Source organism: Amphiura filiformis, chromosome 13, assembly GCF_039555335.1.
Source record: "Amphiura filiformis chromosome 13, Afil_fr2py, whole genome shotgun sequence".
NCBI classification, from domain to species: domain Eukaryota; kingdom Metazoa; phylum Echinodermata; class Ophiuroidea; order Amphilepidida; family Amphiuridae; genus Amphiura; species Amphiura filiformis.
In genome coordinates this window covers 53,619,458-53,639,965 of record NC_092640.1, presented here as the reverse complement: position 1 = coordinate 53,639,965, position 20,508 = coordinate 53,619,458, and positions in this window count along the sequence as shown.

Sequence of the window (20,508 nt, the reverse complement as noted above, 5' to 3'; positions counted from 1 at the left end):
TTGCGATAGTGAAAGCATCCTAGTGGTATTCGTAGGTAACATTGGGTTATGATGTCACATTTACTATCACACGTCCTGGATTTATTTTTCAAGATTAGTAATGGCACTTTTGGTTCCTATAAGGCCAACATGCCTTCAATCAATGGGCAAAAGGAAAAAATTGTGGAGACATTTTTATTTTGGACTTTTATTTTTGGCCCGTGGACACTTTTGATTGGATTCGACCATATAAATAAGAACGTGTGATATGACCGCATGGTTCTCTACAGCGAGTAATTTGAAATTAGCGATTGATCTTTAGAATTGCACATGACAAAGATCAATGTGTTTTTATCTTTTTCTTTATACTTAAAATATCATGAATATCTAAATATGATCATGTGAGTGACAAGCGAATAATCTCAAAATAATGACTTAATGTTGGGCTGTGTGTAGTAGTTATGCACTTAGACTTTGGTTAGAGCCATAAGTTTTCCGTGATACGGACGAATTTCACGGAATCGTAGAAAACGGAAAACAGGATTTCATATAAAATACAAAGAAAACAAATAAAAAAGTGTGTCTGTTGTTCTTTTCAATAAAATAAACGTGTAAAAAGTGCGGTCAAGTTTGTAAACTTCTTGTAAAACGGACAAAACATTGTAAAACGGACAAAACACGGAGAACCACAAGAAAACGGAAACACGGAGAGTGACATATTGACAAAACGGAATTTTAAAAGCAAAACACGGAAAACTTATGGCTCTATTTTCGGTGCTCACTTGACTCGGAGAAATCGGCAACTTGTTAGTTTTTCTTCAATTTGTTCACACAAAATATATTGGTAACAATATGTTTTAACCCTCTGGATACCACTAGTCCTTTAACAGCATTTCTGATTGGTTGATAAATTGAAATGCTCATTTCAATTGCCAATTATGACTGGGCTTTAAACTACTTATGGTCAAACTTGCATTTGCAGATAATCTTATCAATACCCTCCTTGATTGGTTCAAAATTGGACACAATATTAATTTTGGCCAATCAGCAGGTAGTTCTCATGGGGTTAAAAGTATTTGTTGGTAGAATTGTGTGATTAACACTTTAAATCATGTATATAAGAATGTACATTTCGAAACTTCTGACTGAGTAGCTATCTCAGGCTTAGTATTTTGACAGTTGGTTTCGGGGTACTCTACTGGCTACAGAGTGAATGTATCATATCTACGATATAAATAAAACAATGAATGAATGAATGAATGAATGAATTCAGTATTAAATAAGCAATTATGTTCATTAATTCATCAACAATTATATATTTAGTTAATGAAGAAAGATTAAATCAATTACACACTATATATTTAACGCACAGAGTTAAAATGATTAATAGTAAAAGAAAGGAGAAAAAGGAATGGAATGAAGAATAAATAATAAATAAATAATAATAAATTTATTATTTGTTTATGCATTCCAATCTTTCTTGATTAAGTATATAATTATTTAATTAAAATTAATTAATATATTTATTAAGAAAGCAAGGAATGAATGAATTATTTAATAATATTAATTTACCAATCTCTGTCAATCATATATCATATCTAATACACCCTTTGATATATTTGTGACTATTTTTACATTTTTCTCAAAAAATAAAATTATCGTTATTTATATGATAAGAAAAGAGATACCGCTAGAATGTACCCCATTTTAAACATAATTATTGTATAAATGAACCACTTGTCTTGAATCACTGAAATTTCAGTGAAGTAATTGGATGCCTTGCCCCTATAATATACATAACTTTTGTTACCAGTGTGTAGTTATTTTTTGAGAAAAATGCAAAATTAGTCACTGTTCACCGATCAATCAATGGCTGTGAAATGTCTCGTGCATGCGTGAATCATTGACGTATAAACTGTGCGTACATTATACTGTATATCGTTATTCGTTTTTAAAATAGTTATACGTCTTAAACGGTCGGCGAGCTAATACACGCATTGCCGATTAATGAAATAACGTTTTCTTTGTTTTACCTCATTAATTCAGCTCGCAATTAAAACGGACACAAAAACTAAGATTTTGTGGAAAACAAAATATAAAAACCCAATTCTTTATGAAAATCGCACATTAGGTATTGCTTTAACGACATGCCTTTGTTGGTGTTACTTCATGTTGCATCTGATGCACAAGGTACGTCCGCCGATTTGTCAACGGAACACAGCCACGTAACAGCAGAAATGAGATCAAAGTATAGCTCATGCAGCTTGTTTGCGACTGGACCCTCTCATGTTAACCCTAATTGTTTGATGACGACTACGGACATCAAACCAGTGTTCATGATTGCAATGTTTGTTGGTATTTTCTCAGCCGCACATTCTCATGTCAGACACCAGTACTCAAACCGTCTCACCCCCTATGCAACGCTTAAGAGCAGAATTTGCGTAAAGATGGATTGGGCTGTACTGGCCGAACAAGAGCAGCGGCTAAGACGTCTAAATGTGTAGGAATGTTTTTGAAAATGTTTACGCGTGGTGACAAAAGTGCATCAAGCATGTCATTACGACTTCAGATTAAAAACGTGCCGATTCTCAAACACATTACCGAAACAATTTCACGAATGTTACTGCTTATAAACGTGCCCATTCTCAAACTATTAATACTTTATACCTAAAGGTTTTCTCTAATGTTACTGCAATGCCTACCTGACGAATTATAATATAAGCTAGTATGATATCAATTAGACATATATCATTTGGGTCAGGACATTTTCAGAATTATAGGATACATTCTAATTCTAAACACAACGTTGCTGCGAATCCATTATTATCACCACAAGATACAAATGCTGTTTTATCCGAGTGAATGCACTGCAGCTCCAGCAGGGTCTTACGTCTTAGCTACTCTCTAAATTCCAGGGACTTGTTAGAAGGACAAAACCTTGAAAAGACTTAAAATTCAAATCTAATGGATTTAAATTTTACTCTAATAAAGATTTGAATTTTAAGTCTCTGAAAGGTTTTGTCATTCTAACAAGTCTCTTAGACTTATTTTTAAATCTTAGGAATTTAGAGAGTAGGATATTACAAGTGCCCGTCATTTTCACCATAACTGCATGTCCAAAATTTGACTCCGAAATATAAACCAGACCCTTGCACCTTCTAGAGGTTCGGTCCGTTAAAATAGCTATTGCTATATAGTCTTGATTTATCAGTCTGGTCTTGTTTTGAATTCTCCGAACTTACTCAACATTAGTTTCTGATGCTACGTAGGGGGCCTACATATTATTGGGTGCTGGAAAAGCAACATTAATTTCAGATCCAGGTGCTGAAAAAACAACATTAGTTTCTGATGCTGCATATTAAGTGGACATCCAGGGGATGGACAAACAGCATAAGTGTCTGGTACTGTTCATTATTGGACATCCAAAGGATGGAAAAACAACATTAGTTTCTGGTACTGATGGGACATCCAAAGGATGGAAAAACAACATTAGTTTCTGGTACTGTTCATTATTGGATATCCAAAGGATGGAAAAACAACATTAGTTTCTGGTACTGTTCATTATTGGACATCCAGAGGATGGAAAAACAACATTAGCTTCTGGTACTGTTCATTATTGGACATCCAAAGGATGGAAAAACAAAATTAGTTTCTGGTACTGTTCATTATTGGATATCCAAAGGATGGAAAAACAACATTAGTTTCTGGTACTGTTCATTATTGGACATCCAGAGGATGGAAAAACAACATTAGTTTCTGGTACTGTTCATTATTGGACATCCAGAGGATGGAAAAACAACATTAGTTTCTGGTACTGTTCATTATTGGACATCCAAAGGATGCAAAAACAACATTAGTTTCTGGTACTGTTCATTATTGGACATCCAAAGGATGGAAAAACAACATTAGTTTCTGGTACTGTTCATTATTGGACATCCAGAGGATGGAAAAACAACATTAGTTTCTGGTACTGTTCATTATTGGACATCCAGAGGATGGAAAAATAACATTAGTTTCTGGTACTGTTCATTATTGGACATCCAAAGGATGGAAAAACAACATTAGTTTCTGGTACTGTTCATTATTGGACATCCAAAGGATGGAAAACAACATTAGTTTCTGGTACTGTTCATTATTGGACATCCAAAGGATGGAAAAACAACATTAGTTTCTGGTACTGTTCATTATTCCAGAGGATGGAAAAACAACATTAGTTTCTGGTACTGTTCATTATTGGATATCCAGAGGATGGAATAACAACATTAGATTCTGGTACTTTTCATTATTGGACATCCAGAGGATGGAAAAACAACATTAGTTTCTGGTACTGTTCATTATTGGACATCCAAAGGATGGAAAAATAACATTAGTTTCTGGTACTGTTCATTATTGGACATCCAAAGGATGGAAAAACAACATTAGTTTCTGGTACTGTTCATTATTGGACATCCAGAGGATGGAAAAACAACATTAGTTTCTGGTACTGTTCATTATTGGACATCCAGAGGATGGAAAAACAACATTAGTTTCTGGTACTTTTCATTATTGGACATCCAGAGGATGGAAAAACAACATTAGTTTCTGGTACTGTTCATTATTGGACATCCAGAGGATGGAATAACAACATTAGTTTCTGGTACTGTTCATTATTGGACATCCAGAGGATGGAATAACAACATTAGTTTCTGGTACTTTTCATTATTGGACATCCAGAGGATGGAAAAACAACATTAGTTTCTGGTACTGTTCATTATTGGACATCCAGAGGATGGAAAAACAACATTAGTTTCTGGTACTGTTCATTATTGGACATCAAAGGATGGAAAAACAACATTAGTTTCTGGTACTGTTCATTATTGGACATCCAAAGGATGGAAAAACAACATTAGTTTCTGGTACTGTTCATTATTGGATATCCAGAGGATGGAAAAATAACATTAGTTTCTGGTACTGTTCATTATTGGACATCCAAAGGATGGAAAAACAACATTAGTTTCTGGTACTGTTCATTATTGGACATCCAAAGGATGCAAAAACAACATTAGTTTCTGGTACTGTTCATTATTGGACATCCAGAGGATGCAAAAACAACATCAGTTTCTGGTACTTTTCATTATTGGACATCCAAAGGATGGAATAACAACATTAGTTTCTGGTACTGTTCATTATTGGATATCCAGAGGATGGAAAAATAACATTAGTTTCTGGTACTGTTCATTATTGGACATCCAGAGGATGGAAAAACAACATTAGTTTCTGGTACTGTTCATTATTGGATATCCAGAGGATGGAATAACAACATTAGATTCTGGTACTTTTCATTATTGGACATCCAGAGGATGGAAAAACAACATTAGTTTCTGGTACTGTTCATTATTGGATATCCAGAGGATGGAATAACAACATTAGTTTCTGGTACTGTTCATTATTGGACATCCAGAGGATGGAAAAACAACATTAGTTTCTGGTACTGTTCATTATTGGACATCCAGAGGATGGAAAAACAACATTAGTTTCTGGTACTTTTCATTATTGGACATCCAGAGGATGGAAAAACAACATTAGTTTCTGGTACTGTTCATTATTGGACATCCAGAGAATGGAAAAACAACATTAGTTTCTGGTACTGTTCATTATTGGACATCCAGAGGATGGAATAACAACATTAGTTTCTGGTACTTTTCATTATTGGACATCCAGAGGATGGCAAAACAACATTAGTTTCTGGTACTGTTCATTATTGGACATCCAGAGAATGGAAAAACAACATTAGTTTCTGGTACTGTTCATTATTGGACATCCAGAGGATGGAATAACAACATTAGTTTCTGGTACTTTTCATTATTGGACATCCAGAGGATGGCAAAACAACATTAGTTTCTGGTACTGTTCATTATTGGACATCCAGAGGATGGAAAAACAACATTAGTTTCTGGTACTGTTCATTATTGGACATCCAAAGGATGGAAAAACAACATTAGTTTCTGGTACTGTTCATTATTGGACATCCAGAGGATGGAAAAACAACATTAGTTTCTGGTACTGTTCATTATTGGACATCCAGAGGATGGAAAAACAACATTAGTTTCTGGTACTGTTCATTATTGGACATCCAGAGGATGGAAAAACAACATTAGTTTCTGGTACTGTTCATTATTGGACATCCAAAGGATGGAAAAACAACATTAGTTTCTGGTACTGTTCATTATTGGACATCCAGAGGATGGAAAAACAACATTAGTTTCTGGTACTGTTCATTATTGGACATCCAGAGGATGGAAAAACAACATTAGTTTCTGGTACTGTTCATTATTGGACATCCAGAGGATGGAAAAACAACATTAGTTTCTGGTACTTTTCATTATTGGACATCCAGAGGATGGAAAAACAACATTAGTTTCTGGTACTGTTCATTATTGGACATCCAGAGAATGGAAAAACAACATTAGTTTCTGGTACTGTTCATTATTGGACATCCAGAGGATGGAATAACAACATTAGTTTCTGGTACTGTTCATTATTGGACATCCAGAGGATGGAAAAACAACATTAGTTTCTGGTACTTTTCATTATTGGACATCCAGAGGATGGAAAAACAACATTAGTTTCTGGTACTGTTCATTATTGGACATCCAGAGGATGGAAAAACAACATTAGTTTCTGGTACTGTTCATTATTGGACATCCAAAGGATGGAAAAACAACATTAGTTTCTGGTACTGTTCATTATTGGACATCCAGAGGATGGAAAAACAACATTAGTTTCTGGTACTGTTCATTATTGGACATCCAAAGGATGGAAAAACAACAGTTTCTGGTACTGTTCATTATTGGACATCCAGAGGATGGAAAAATAACATTAGTTTCTGGTACTGTTCATTATTGGACATCCAAAGGATGGAAAAACAACATTAGTTTCTGGTACTGTTCATTATTGGACATCCAGAGGATGGAAAAACAACATTAGTTTCTGGTACTGTTCATTATTGGACATCCAGAGGATGGAAAAACAACATTAGTTTCTGGTACTGTTCATTATTGGACATCCAAAGGATGGAAAAATAACATTAGTTTCTGGTACTGTTCATTATTGGACATCCAGAGAATGGAAAAACAACATTAGTTTCTGGTACTGTTCATTATTGGACATCCAGAGGATGGAATAACAACATTAGTTTCTGGTACTGTTCATTATTGGACATCCAGAGGATGGAAAAACAACATTAGTTTCTGGTACTGTTCATTATTGGACATCCAAAGGATGGAAAAACAACATTAGTTTCTGGTACTGTTCATTATTGGACATCCAGAGGATGGAAAAACAACATTAGTTTCTGGTACTTTTCATTATTGGACATCCAGAGGATGGAAAAACAACATTAGTTTCTGGTACTGTTCATTATTGGACATCCAGAGGATGGAAAAACAACATTAGTTTCTGGTACTGTTCATTATTGGACATCCAAAGGATGGAAAAACAACATTAGTTTCTGGTACTGTTCATTATTGGACATCCAGAAGATGGAAAAACAACATTAGTTTCTGGTACTGTTCATTATTGGACATCCAAAGGATGGAAAAACAACAGTTTCTGGTACTGTTCATTATTGGACATCCAGAGGATGGAAAAATAACATTAGTTTCTGGTACTGTTCATTATTGGACATCCAAAGGATGGAAAAACAACATTAGTTTCTGGTACTGTTCATTATTGGACATCCAGAGGATGGAAAAACAACATTAGTTTCTGGTACTGTTCATTATTGGACATCCAGAGGATGGAAAAACAACATTAGTTTCTGGTACTGTTCATTATTGGACATCCAAAGGATGGAAAAATAACATTAGTTTCTGGTACTGTTCATTATTGGACATCCAAAGGATGGAAAAACAACATTAGTTTCTGGTACTGTTCATTATTGGACATCCAGAGGATGGAAAAACAACATTAGTTTCTGGTACTGTTCATTATTGGACATCCAGAGGATGGAAAAACAACATTAGTTTCTGGTACTGTTCATTATTGGACATCCAAAGGATGGAAAAATAACATTAGTTTCTGGTACTGTTCATTATTGGACATCCAAAGGATGGAAAAACAACATTAGTTTCTGGTACTGTTCATTATTGGACATCCAGAGGATGGAAAAACAACATTAGTTTCTGGTACTGTTCATTATTGGACATCCAGAGGATGGAAAAACAACATTAGTTTCTGGTACTTTTCATTATTGGATATCCAGAGGATGGAATAACAACATTAGTTTCTGGTACTTTTCATTATTGGACATCCAGAGGATGGAAAAACAACATTAGTTTCTGGTACTGTTCATTATTGGACATCCAGAGGATGGAATAACAACATTAGTTTCTGGTACTGTTCATTATTGGACACCCAGAGGATGGAAAAACAACATTAGTTTCTGGTACTTTTCATTATTGGACATCCAGAGGATGGAAAAACAACATTAGTTTCTGGTACTGTTCATTATTGGACATCCAGAGGATGGAATAACAACATTAGTTTCTGGTACTGTTCATTATTGGACATCCAGAGGATGGAAAAACAACATTAGTTTCTGGTACTGTTCATTATTGGACATCCAGAGGATGGAAAAATAACATTAGTTACTGTTACTAATGTGGCACCGCGGGGCATTGAACTCGGGCCACAGTGGTGAGAAGCGAGTGAGAAGACCACTACACTAACCCGCCCTCCATAATACCTTTCAGCCCCCCCCCCCCTGGGTGTTTGTGACCTATATTTTGCCAAATTTTCTGAATCCCAGGGGGGAAATCCCCTCGGGCACCCCGCACGGTGGTTCTTCCTAAGCCAATGGCATGTTTATTCAATATCTAGGAATACCACCAAGAAATTGATTGCATATTTTGCACACTGTGGGTAACTTGATTTTCCAAATTATCAAAATGAATATTTCCATTTTGGTAGGATTCCCCCTTGGAAAATACACACGTTTTTATAGGGAAATCGAAAAAAAAGCACAATTTTCAATTTGTTATAACTTTGGAGTCATTTATCGTATATAGAAAAGAGAAAGTTATCATAGGAAAGCAATGGTATTCAATATCTAGAAATTGCTTGTAAGAAATTGATTTCCTAGGTCGCATAATGTAGGATATACGGTAGGATAAGTTTTGACTAAACTAAAATTTTTGCGGATAAAATACAATCCATTAATATCACAGCATTAAGATAATAATAGGCATGGCATATCATGCAATTTCTGAAATAAAAGACCAGGAAAGTGGACAAAATAGCAAAAATTAAGGACAGTCAAAAAGCAGCATGCCAATTAACAAGTGCTATAGACAGTGTCTGCAATAAGTGCGCAGCAGTAGCAAAATGCTACACAATTTTGGAATGTGTAGTAATTTTGTATCATTCATCATGTTCATAAGCATTAGCTCCCAAATTTAGTGAATATTTTTGTTCACAAATAAAATTGCTTTTAAAATGCGGACCCTGGTGCTAGAAAAACAATAAGTGTCTGATGCTGCAATATTTGCATCAAGGTGCTGGAAAAACAACATTAGTTTCCGATGCTGCATATTATTGGGCATCCAATCCCGCGGGCATCCAATACAGTGCATCAAGGTCATATACTTTTATTAATAAAAAAGTAATATAAAATTAAAATGAAAAAAGAAATATTTTCAAGCTAAAGCAAATAAAACTTGGGATCAAAAAATGTCAAAACAGATTCAAACTGTTTCAACAAAATACCATGATACGAGCCAAAATACCAACAAGCCATATATTTCCAAAAATGTTAAACTATGGGGGTCACACTATTTTGTAATCAATGCTATATCTTCTCGGTTTAAAGCTTTTTTGAAAGAGCTTACAAATAAAAACTCATAGCCATTTATATGGTGAGCATCGACCAAAGCGTTCTGAATTATTAATACAGATTTAAGGTTCCCGAAAATGCAGATTTTCCACCAAAATTTGTGAAAAACATCCAAATTTAACGAACTGGCAACTTTGATATAGAATAAAAACTTAAATACGAGTTTCAAAGATCCAAATTCAGTATAATTCTACTGTAGCCATTAAAATAATAACAGGCATGATATATCATGCAATTTCTGAAATAACAGACCAGGAAAATGGACGAAATGGCAAAAATGCCATTCAACATGTCAACATGGTCAAAAGCAGCATGCCAAAGAGATATTCCCCATAGAAAACACACACGTTTTTACAGTCAAATTGATAAAAAACAACAACACAGTTTTCAATTTGTTATAACTTTGGAGCCATTTATCGTAGAAAAGGGAAAGTTATATCCAAAGAAAGCATGTTTAGTCAGTATTTAGAAATACCACCTAAGAAATTGATTGCGTATTTTGCACATAGGGTAACTTGATTTTCCAAAATGATCAAAATGATTCAAAATCAGTACTTTTGGGTTCTCTAATTTCTGTGCTGTGCCGGCATTTATTATAGGCCTCTTGAGACCTCTAATATTAAACAAATTTAAGACACATTTTGAACAGGAAATTCCTCCATTATTTCAATTAAATACACATTTGACAAATTATTAAACATTTAAAGATTTAAAACTCAAGGGCATTTAGTGATCCACATCATCATCCCCCCTCCCCACTTTTCTATAAAAAAAAGTTGAGATTTTTATGTCACTGGAAACCTCTGGCTACATAATGTTTATGTACAAAAAATATCTTGCAGATTAATTCGTTTAGCAAAGATATCGTGAAAATTTGAATTTCGTTCTGGTATACCAGAACACATTGTCTATGCATGAGCAGTCAGTGTAATACACATAATCATGCATAACTCGCAGACGCAAAATCGGAATCATTGAACTGAAATTTTGGGAATAAGCTTTTTTCGTGGATATCTACTGAAAAATTTCATAAAAAGAGGATGCAAGGATCACGAAATAATCCTTTAAACTAGTAATAAAGACTGGATTATACATATGCAATAAAAATATTATCTGTATCACCAAGTAGAAATCATTTCTGTATATAGGGCCTATCTAAATAATGTCAACAAGGAAAGTTGTTTACAATCAATATTTAGGGCCTAACTACAATAAATAATGATGATCAGGACAACTTCCGGAGTCAATATTTTTACTGACAAACGATAATTAAAAACATCCAGGTTTAATTATTATTATGTTCTCATAATCTTCTTTCCTATACTTTGTACAGAGTTGAAGAGTCCAATATAATCAACACTTGGACTCAAAACTTGGACTGTGTTGGATAGGCTCACTTTTCCCCCCAAAATTTTGTCTTCTACAATTTTTTGACCAAAACTCATTTTTGACTTGCTCATTTTTGACCAAAATTACATTTTTGACAATCACATTTTTGACCAAAAATCACAAAAATCACATTTTTACCAAAAGTCATGTTTTTACCAAAAGTCATGTTTTGACCAAGAAAAGATTCTGAAAACATAATAATGATAAAATTTAATGGTTTTTTTCTCACTATACTACAAATTAATTGGTCTAGCTATGAGTTTCAAAATATTCGACGAGACGTAGTCGAGTCAATATTTTAAAACTCATAGCTCGACCAATAAATTTGTGTATTGGATTCAAACCATCCAATTTTATATCAAAGATGGATTGGGCTGTACTAGTCTAACAAGATAAAAACAGCAGCTATAGCTAAGCGTCTAAATTTTCAGAATGTTTTTGAAAATGTTAAACGCGAGATGACAAATGTGCGTCAAGCATGTCGTTATGATTCAAGCTTTATTGTGGCCATTCTCATAAACGTTACCGAAACGATTTCGCTAATATTATCGCAAAAGAACTAGGCCTATGTCATACAAAGAGTATGATATCAATAATATTATTTTGAGTCGGGAGCAGACATTTTTAGAATTATAGGAGATACACTAATTTATTTGTCATTTTTTCCACACGGAAATTTTGTTTTAACCACAATTAAAGACCCACTCAGTGATCCCAGCGCAAGTGTAAAAAAAAAAATTTTTGGTGGCTATGGTAAAGTAGACCTACCACCCCTCACCCAATAGCTTGGGCCGGGGCCATTACCCCCCCCACCTATTTAAAATCTTCCGGAGCCTCTGACATTTGTGTATATAGGATTTGCCTTGCCAGATGCAAAAAATGAGTTGTTCTCTGTATTTATTGTATGTCTATTGCACATGAAATCTACGGCCTATTACGAATACGAATTCACGGAGTAGGCAACTTTTTCGTTCAGTATCTTTCTATTAAAGGCCTGCATTGCTCAATTTCTATGCGCATCAGTATGTATACGGGCAATTAAAAAAATAAGCATAAACATTCTTTTTATGTGAAAATTGAACCATTTATTTCCTGACAAAGCGTTTCTTTTTATATAAGCTTTGGAAGTGCATTCGAAACTTGCCGAAGCTGGTTTCGCGGCCCTACGCTACGGCATGGCATACAAGTCTACACCGACCACCATCCCCCGAATGTCAAAATGAAATCTTTGCCCCCGTTTTATAAAATCAATTAACACAAAAACTTACCATTCTCAGCTAGCTCATTGCTCAGGTTGTATTGCAAGACATCCTTATTCATGTTATTCGGCCGGTTAATTGAAGAATGTGTAAATTTAGTAACAGATAATGCTGCCAGAAATTATCAGACATTTTACCAAGCGGCTATTGCAGACGACGACGCAGCGAAAATAATATGAAAATAATTGCAAAACATGGGCCGCATCACTTGTGTCCTGCTCGCAATCCATACGCGCATCGAAAAAGTAACGTAAAACGAAGAAAAGTGTTAAAGAAAGGCCCTTGTACAAGTCACTGTACCCGTTTGAATAATTATGTATGCAGGGCCTATTATAGTTTGATCCTTATCAAATATTAAACTTTTTCATGGAGCACTTTTTTCTTACGCGAAATAACATGAATGCACCACTTCAGAGTGATACGGTGATTGGAATGCGAGTAATTGTGCACTGCAGGTGAATAACACCTGTCACTCGATCGACATTCGGCATTTAATTAACATCAATCAACTGATTAATCAAAATCATATAGGGCCTACTCGTTATATGTTATTTTATTATTAGGCCTAAAAAAATGTTTATTGGCGTAACCCGACTGACCCTAAAACAATGTAAAAATAGGCCCGACCCTAGACTTGTTTCAAGTTATTTTTTTGCCAAAAAAAAAAAAAATAAATAAATAAATAAAATAAATATTAAAAAAAGGCAAATTACAGCTTAATAGGCCTATGTGTGTAAAAAAATTGAAATAAAAAAATTGCCGACTGACCTACCCTATTTTTTGTTCTACTATTACGCCAATCAAACAATTTTTTAAGGGGGGACAAATCCAATTATGGCGCTCTTTTAGTAAAATTAACATTAAGCTAACTATATAGTTTAAGATCAACATTATTAGTTTATCAAATTAAACTTTAGCATCAAGGTTAGACATGTTTTAAGCTGACAAACGAACCTATTATTCCGTCACGTCGTACAAGATTTTTTTCCAAAATTCATGATTTTATTGCTAAGTTGAATTCAAAGCCCATGTCAAAACCGGGCCAGCAAGCTCTTGACAGTAATTTACGTTATCGTGTCCCATATATTGGTGCGCGTCATGCCTGTCGGTAGACCCCCTTTTTGAGGCAAATCTGCTTCCTTTTTTCCCCACCTTACACCTAATGACCCCCTTTTCATCAGCTTACACCCAATGACCCTCTTTGCGAATTTTGAACGAATTTAACATTATTGTTAGCTTCAAAATTGAATTTTAGCAAAGTTTTGCCAATTTTTTTAAAACCAGAAATTGCCTTATCACTGTCGAACTTCACACAGCGTTTAAATGTCAAACTTGCTCAAATTTTGTTAAAAACCATTCCAATTTCCGCGTTGTTGGACAGTGTTTCTAATGGACAAATCATAATCAAAATGTTCAGAAGAGAATCTTTTCTGTAATGTTGTAGTCATGTAGTTGACTTAAAGAAGGGGACTGATGGTTATCTCGATGTGTCTTTCAGTGGCGTAGCCAGGATTTTGGAACCGAGGGGGCACAACTTGTACATTTACCGACGGAAATATTTTTTGCCGACGGGAAGTTGTGATCTGTTGACCCAAATTTTTTTGCATGGTTTAAAAAGTGAAGAAAAAAAAAAAAAAAAAAAAAAAAAAAAAAAAAGGAAAATAGAATGTACTAACATAAAAACAAAAAAAATTCATGTAGGCTTATAGTTCACAATTTTTCATCATTTTATTTACAATTCTCCCCTTTTTTCTGTTACCATGGGTAAAAAATAGTCTATTGTTAACCCGATTTTTTTTAACCAACGCCATCGACGGCCTTACATGAACCGACGGCCATGACGGGGGCACCCCCACTGGCTACGCCACTGTTATCTTTCTCCACCCATCAGTTCCAAGTACAGGGCAATAAAAACAGGGCCAAGTTACCCTATTGAGGGATTTTTCTCATTTTTTACCTAAAATGTCATTTTAAGGTTAGTAACTGTTTTAAACTGTTGCGATTTGGTAGTTCACAGCATCTTGTGAATGGTAGTGAGCTTTGGCAAAAATTGCATGATCATTTCATAGCGAGTGTGTAGAAGAATTAAAATAACACAGATATACTTTTGTAGATCCTGTGAATCTTGAGTTATACTGAAACTAAAGAGGGCTGAAACAACAATAGGGCCTACTTTTGTAAAACGCACATAACTCATTAACAAAAATAAATCAAGCAAGTTTCCTCAACGAAAGTTTGGAAAGTTTTTTCAAGCATCTGTATCTCCAATTATTTGTGACATATTCATATCGTGTTGCATATCACTGGATAGCTACAATACTCTCCTTTACAATGACACCCCATTTGAAACAACAACATTTTTCACGGCTGAGTACACGCCTTGTGAATGTTCTGGGGTCTCAAAATGAATTTGCCAAATTGACCATTATTCTGTGCTCAAACAAAGCTAGCCACTAACCTCAATAGCGGGTGGAAAAACCACAAGCAGCCACAATAGTCAGGCACCTTCTCCTCATGCTGCTCACCGACCTGGTTACAGGTTACTGTGGGATGGAATTCCATTCTTCCACAGGGATTCGTCGCAGGTCATTCAATGTGGTTGCCTACACACTAAAAACTACGGGGTTATATTTTCCGTGGTCATTTTGAATTGACCACGTTTGGGGTTGTTTTGACCCTTCAAGGGGGTTGTACTGTTTTAATTTGACCACATTCACGAGGTCATTTTAGCCACGACGAACGTGGTCAAAAACTTAGTGGCAGGGACGGATTTAAGCAGTGGCCCGGTGGCCCGGGGCCAGTTGATTTTGCCTCGGGCCAGTAAACTTCCAACAATACTGGCCCGGCGGGCCACTAGATTTTTGATCCTGATATAACTCATATGAGGCAAGATATAATCAGTTGGACACAGTTTCTGCTCCACTTGTCACCTGTGTGTAATTTATATTTTTGTCCATTTATTCTTATCCTTGCGTTGCAAGCAAGTTGGAAATATACGGCCGCTTTTTACGGCGATTGTAGGCCTATACTATTTCCAAGCTCTTTCATGCTCTATCTGATGATGATAGCGATATCGCAAATACCGCATACTTGAACCTTTTCTTTTGTGAACTTTTGAAACTATAGATTTATTAATTAAGGAAGGACTACTGACTGAAATTGGGTTAGTGACTAGTCTCTCTATATTGAGTACGCTCAGTACAAAACAATTAAAAATGTTCAGGTTTGCTTGAATTAAAGTGGCACCATAGATCCTGGAAAAAGAATTTTAGGGTCCATGGTGGCACAGAATAAAATAATGTTAACACACAAGTAACACGTGTCAAGTTTGGTTCTGATAGTCTCTAACTTTAAAAGTCGCATTGGAACGTTCAGGTCCGTAACCAGGATTTTTAAAAAGTGGACTTTCGTTCAAAATTTGGACCTTTTTTGATCGACAAGGACTGAAAACCTAGACTACTTTTTCGCTTGCTACGCTCGTGAATGGGACTTTTTGGGTCAAAATAGGGGACTTTTTTTGGCATTTGGCGAGGGGGTGTTCACCACCTCAGTGCCTGCTGGTTACGGGCATGGGAACTTGCTTCTGCGCTTTATGCAGTAGAACATATTGAAAAAGTTGGGCCAGTAAATTTATTGCAGGGCCAGTAGATTTGCCGTTTCACTGGCCCGGAGGGCCAGTAGAAAACTGCAACCTAAGTCTGTCCCTGCTTAGTGGTCATTTTGCCGATACCGTCGCGCATTGATATCAGTTTCAATCTTCCGCTTTGAAAATCTCAATTCATAAATGAGTTTAAACATGAGCTGCAATTAATGTTTGTTGATTAATAAATAAAACAAATTTTTTGACCGAAGTTACCCAATTTGTCAACTTTATAATGACTTGCATTTCGGAACTATTTGCACACACGGTGTGCATCGGCTCACGTGGTCACATCAGCGCCATATTTGTTCTGATTGTGCAGCTCAGCGGATTGTCGTGTGCTTGTCTGCATGATGGAATATGAAAAGTTAGCTGAAAAGTGAGACTGCAAGGATGCATAGACCCTTGTCTATGCACGCAGATTCATTCCAATTTCATGCTGTCGTGGCTGGTGTCTTGGCTGCAGTTGTTATAAGCTTATATCATGTAAGCTTATAATACGTGAACTGTCATAGGCGATGACTGACTGTGTGTGAGTGTGATACACAGATGCATTTTGCAGTTTGCTGTTTATGTAATGCTTTCTCTGTGCAGAAACACACTTATGTCCTGGTGGGACCAGCATGACCATAGGCCTACTAAAAAATCAAAACAACCCCTAAATGTGGTTATTGAGTAACCCTATAAAACAACCCTTTCAAATGGGTCATTTCATTTGACCCCGAAATGAGGTCATTAAGTAACCCAATAAGGCAACCCTTTTGAAGGGGTCATTTCATTTGACCCCGAAATGTGGTAATATTTTGACCCCAATGGGGTTACTATTTGACCCAAATACGTAGTCATTGCAATGACCCCGACCAATGGGGTCAAAATGACCCTGTTAGTGGTATGGTGTTTAGTTGATAACTATGCTGGGGTCAAAAATGACCCCGTTTGGGTCATTTTTTGACCCCGTAGTTTTAAGTGTGTATGGGCTTCTTTGGCACGCACAGCACGATCAAGCTGGTCCCACAAGTGTTCAATCGGGTTGAGGTCTGGCCCCCGGGTCTGGCCTGATGGCAGGCCGACCATTTTGACTCTACTCCCATATTCTGTAGGTAGTCGTTGACTACCGTGGCTATGTGGGGCGAGCGGTGTCATCTTGGAGGATTGCATTAGGTCCCAGATTGTGAAGTTATGGGATTGCAGCTTGCTGCACAGAATAATGGTCAATTTGGCAAATTCATTTTGAGACCCCACTACAATCACAAGGCATGTAGGCCTACTCAGCCGTGAAAATTTTTATTATTTCAAATGGGGTGTCATTGTAAAGGGGAGTATTGTAGCTATCCAGTGATATGCAACACGATATGAATATGTCCCAAATAATTGGAGATACAGATGCTTGAAAAAACTTTCCAAACTTTTGTTAAGGAGTTTATATGATTTGTAGAATGAATTTTTGCAAAACATCAAAGTGTTATTTTTCAATAATATATTGATTTAGATAATGAAATTTTTTTGGCTGCTTCGAAAAACAATACCTAGTCTACCCTAAAGGTCCATTCAGTGATTTGCTGATCCGGACGATCGTAAAAATCACTGATCAAAATTCAGATTTTGGTATACCTTTGTCGTTTTCATAAATGTATTAACATAGCCCATTAGTGGTTCAGACGAAAGCGTGTATTTAAGACAAAAATAAGGAATTTATATGGATCTATAATTTAGATACTGACAGTAGGCCTATCTAAATTAGCTACATGTATTTGAACAGGGCTTCAACTGTCAATACTGTTGTTTTTTCGTTTTTGCCCAATTTTTCATTTCAAAAATACCAAATGACAATTTAAATGACTTATCCTTCACTTTTAAGCAATTTATGAACAATTTTATGTTTTTTACACTTTCGCTGGTATCACTGAATGGGTCTTTAACTAGCATGAGCAAAGTTTCCCCGGAGGAGTTCTCCCTAGTTGGAGGTATACGGGGATGTGCCACGGTTTTGGGGTACCTTTTCAGCAATTTTGGTATATCAATGGGTGGGTTTTCAGTGGAGACCAATGCGCCCAATTGGGCGCACGTGGGCAAAAGTGCCCCTAAAAGCGCCCAATTAGGCCAAATTTGGGTGCTTTTTGGGTGTTTTTTGTGGAAAATTGGTATACTGATGGGTGGCAAAATCAGCAAAAAGTAGGTATAGAGAAAGTCAGCATCCGAAAGTCTGCGTGGCACATCCCCGTAAATTTTTTTTCGAAGAACCCCCCCGGGAAAGTTTCCCAGTAAAATTTAGCAAAATTCCCAGTAAAATTGACAAATGGGTGTAAATGGCTATCATGCATAACGAAGCCTTGTATATCAGTAATATGAAGTGAAATTGCCAAGAATTATGAAAAACGGTCCATTATGAGCCAAAATCACCAAAAGTATTTTATGCCAACTTGACTTTCAAGAGGTCAAAGGACAAATTACCATAGGTCACAAAAAAATGTTGTGATTAACTTGCATCCATCTCAATAAACCATGGTTTGTGAGCATGACCTTTCTTGCAGATTTGGCATTTGATAAAAGACATTCAATTTATATTTTCTGTCTGTTGACGGACAGAGCAACACAATGGCCTATGGCCAGGGTTGGCGCGATTTAAATCATGATTTAAATCAAATGATTTTTTTAAAATCACTGATTTAAATCAAATTTTTACCATTTTTGATAAATTTAAAGTTTTAAAATTTCTATCTTGATTTGACTGTTTTACTTAATTTGTAATGCTTCTACACCTTTTGGATACAATTAAATACCTCTATCATGTCTATGGGGCCATTTTATCTTTTGCAAAAAATAATTGTCAAGGTGCAGAATTCAACAGGTTTTCCCCCATGATTTTACCAATTTTTTTCTTTGAAATTTGCACATCTGAAAACACGTTTTGATATTTTGTAAATACCTGATAGGATTGTGCATATGTCTAGCATTCCACTGGTCTCTTTATCATGGGATAAAGCAGTTCTTGGTATAAAAAAAATAGATTTCAATCAAATAAATTGATTTAAAAAAAAAGCCAACAATGGGGGGAAACTCACAAATTTAATGCCAGAAATCCGAATCAACTGAATACTAGTAAGCTTAAGGGGGTACTACACGCCTGGCCAGTTTTGTGCCTATTTTTGCATTTTTCTTAAAAATTATAGCGCATTGGTGACAGCAACTGTTGTCTGTGCTGAAATTTCCAGTGCAGTAGTCGTAGTTCTTGCCCCTATAATATACATATCTTACTTGTCACCAATGCGCTATAATTTTTGAGAAAAATGCAAAAATACACACAAAATTGGGCAGGGGTGTAGTACCCCCTTAAAGAGGAGAATCATAAATGCCACTTTAGAGCCATGTGTGATTTGCACCACAGCAAGGCCCTCAAATTTCTACTTTTTGCATGAATGTAATGCCCAATGGTGTACTAAAATACCATGTGAAAGACTTAAGCCTGAAGTGCTTTAATTAAAAGTTTTTATGAACCCAGAAATCTCTGGTTTTATTTCGAGTTCACCAATCGAGTGATGGCTGACACATCTCGTGTATGCATCATTGAATCACTGGCATATAAACTGTGTGTATATCGCTATTTGCCTTATTTATTCATCCCAGCTACATTATTCTTTGTTTTACCTCATTTGTTGGCTTGAAATTAAAAGGAACAAAATGTGATCAGTGTGGAAATCACATATTATTGATAATAGGGAATGGGTATTAAAGACAGCCTCATCACCACACTTTTTCCTATCAAAATGGAGATTTTTGCATCATAAAGGCTCATATTTTTCTCATAATCTCGGTAAAATTGTTGGCCTAAAATATATCCCGTTTAGATGATGAAGGAAAAAGTGATATGCGGCCCATACATGATCAATTTGATCTGGGGACCCTAGATGCAGAGTTGAATACAAAATAATATTTATTTTTAATATAGTTATCTAATCTAGTTTGATTTTATTGACGGCTGGACAATAAAATCACTGTTGGTGTTCGTGTGTAGAGTACACAATGGCAGAGTTTGTATCCACTCTTGTATTTAAGGGATCCAAAATGAGCGTTTATTGCGTTTCGACAGTATTTTTTGTGGGACATGAGAGCACCTCAGACCTATCGAATTGCATTCTGAATACGAAGCATGTCTTTCTGATATCAAATAATTTTAATTTTTTTTAAATCACAATATAATACAAATTTTATGACAAATTATAAAAATTTGATATTTTTCAAATTTTGATATATAACAGTCCTCGAAGTAAATTATATAAATCTAATGATATATTCTTAAAGTGTATGTAGCAGGGAGGAAAAGCCGACGGTCAATTGAAAATTTTGACCTTTCATATTGAAGATATGGATTT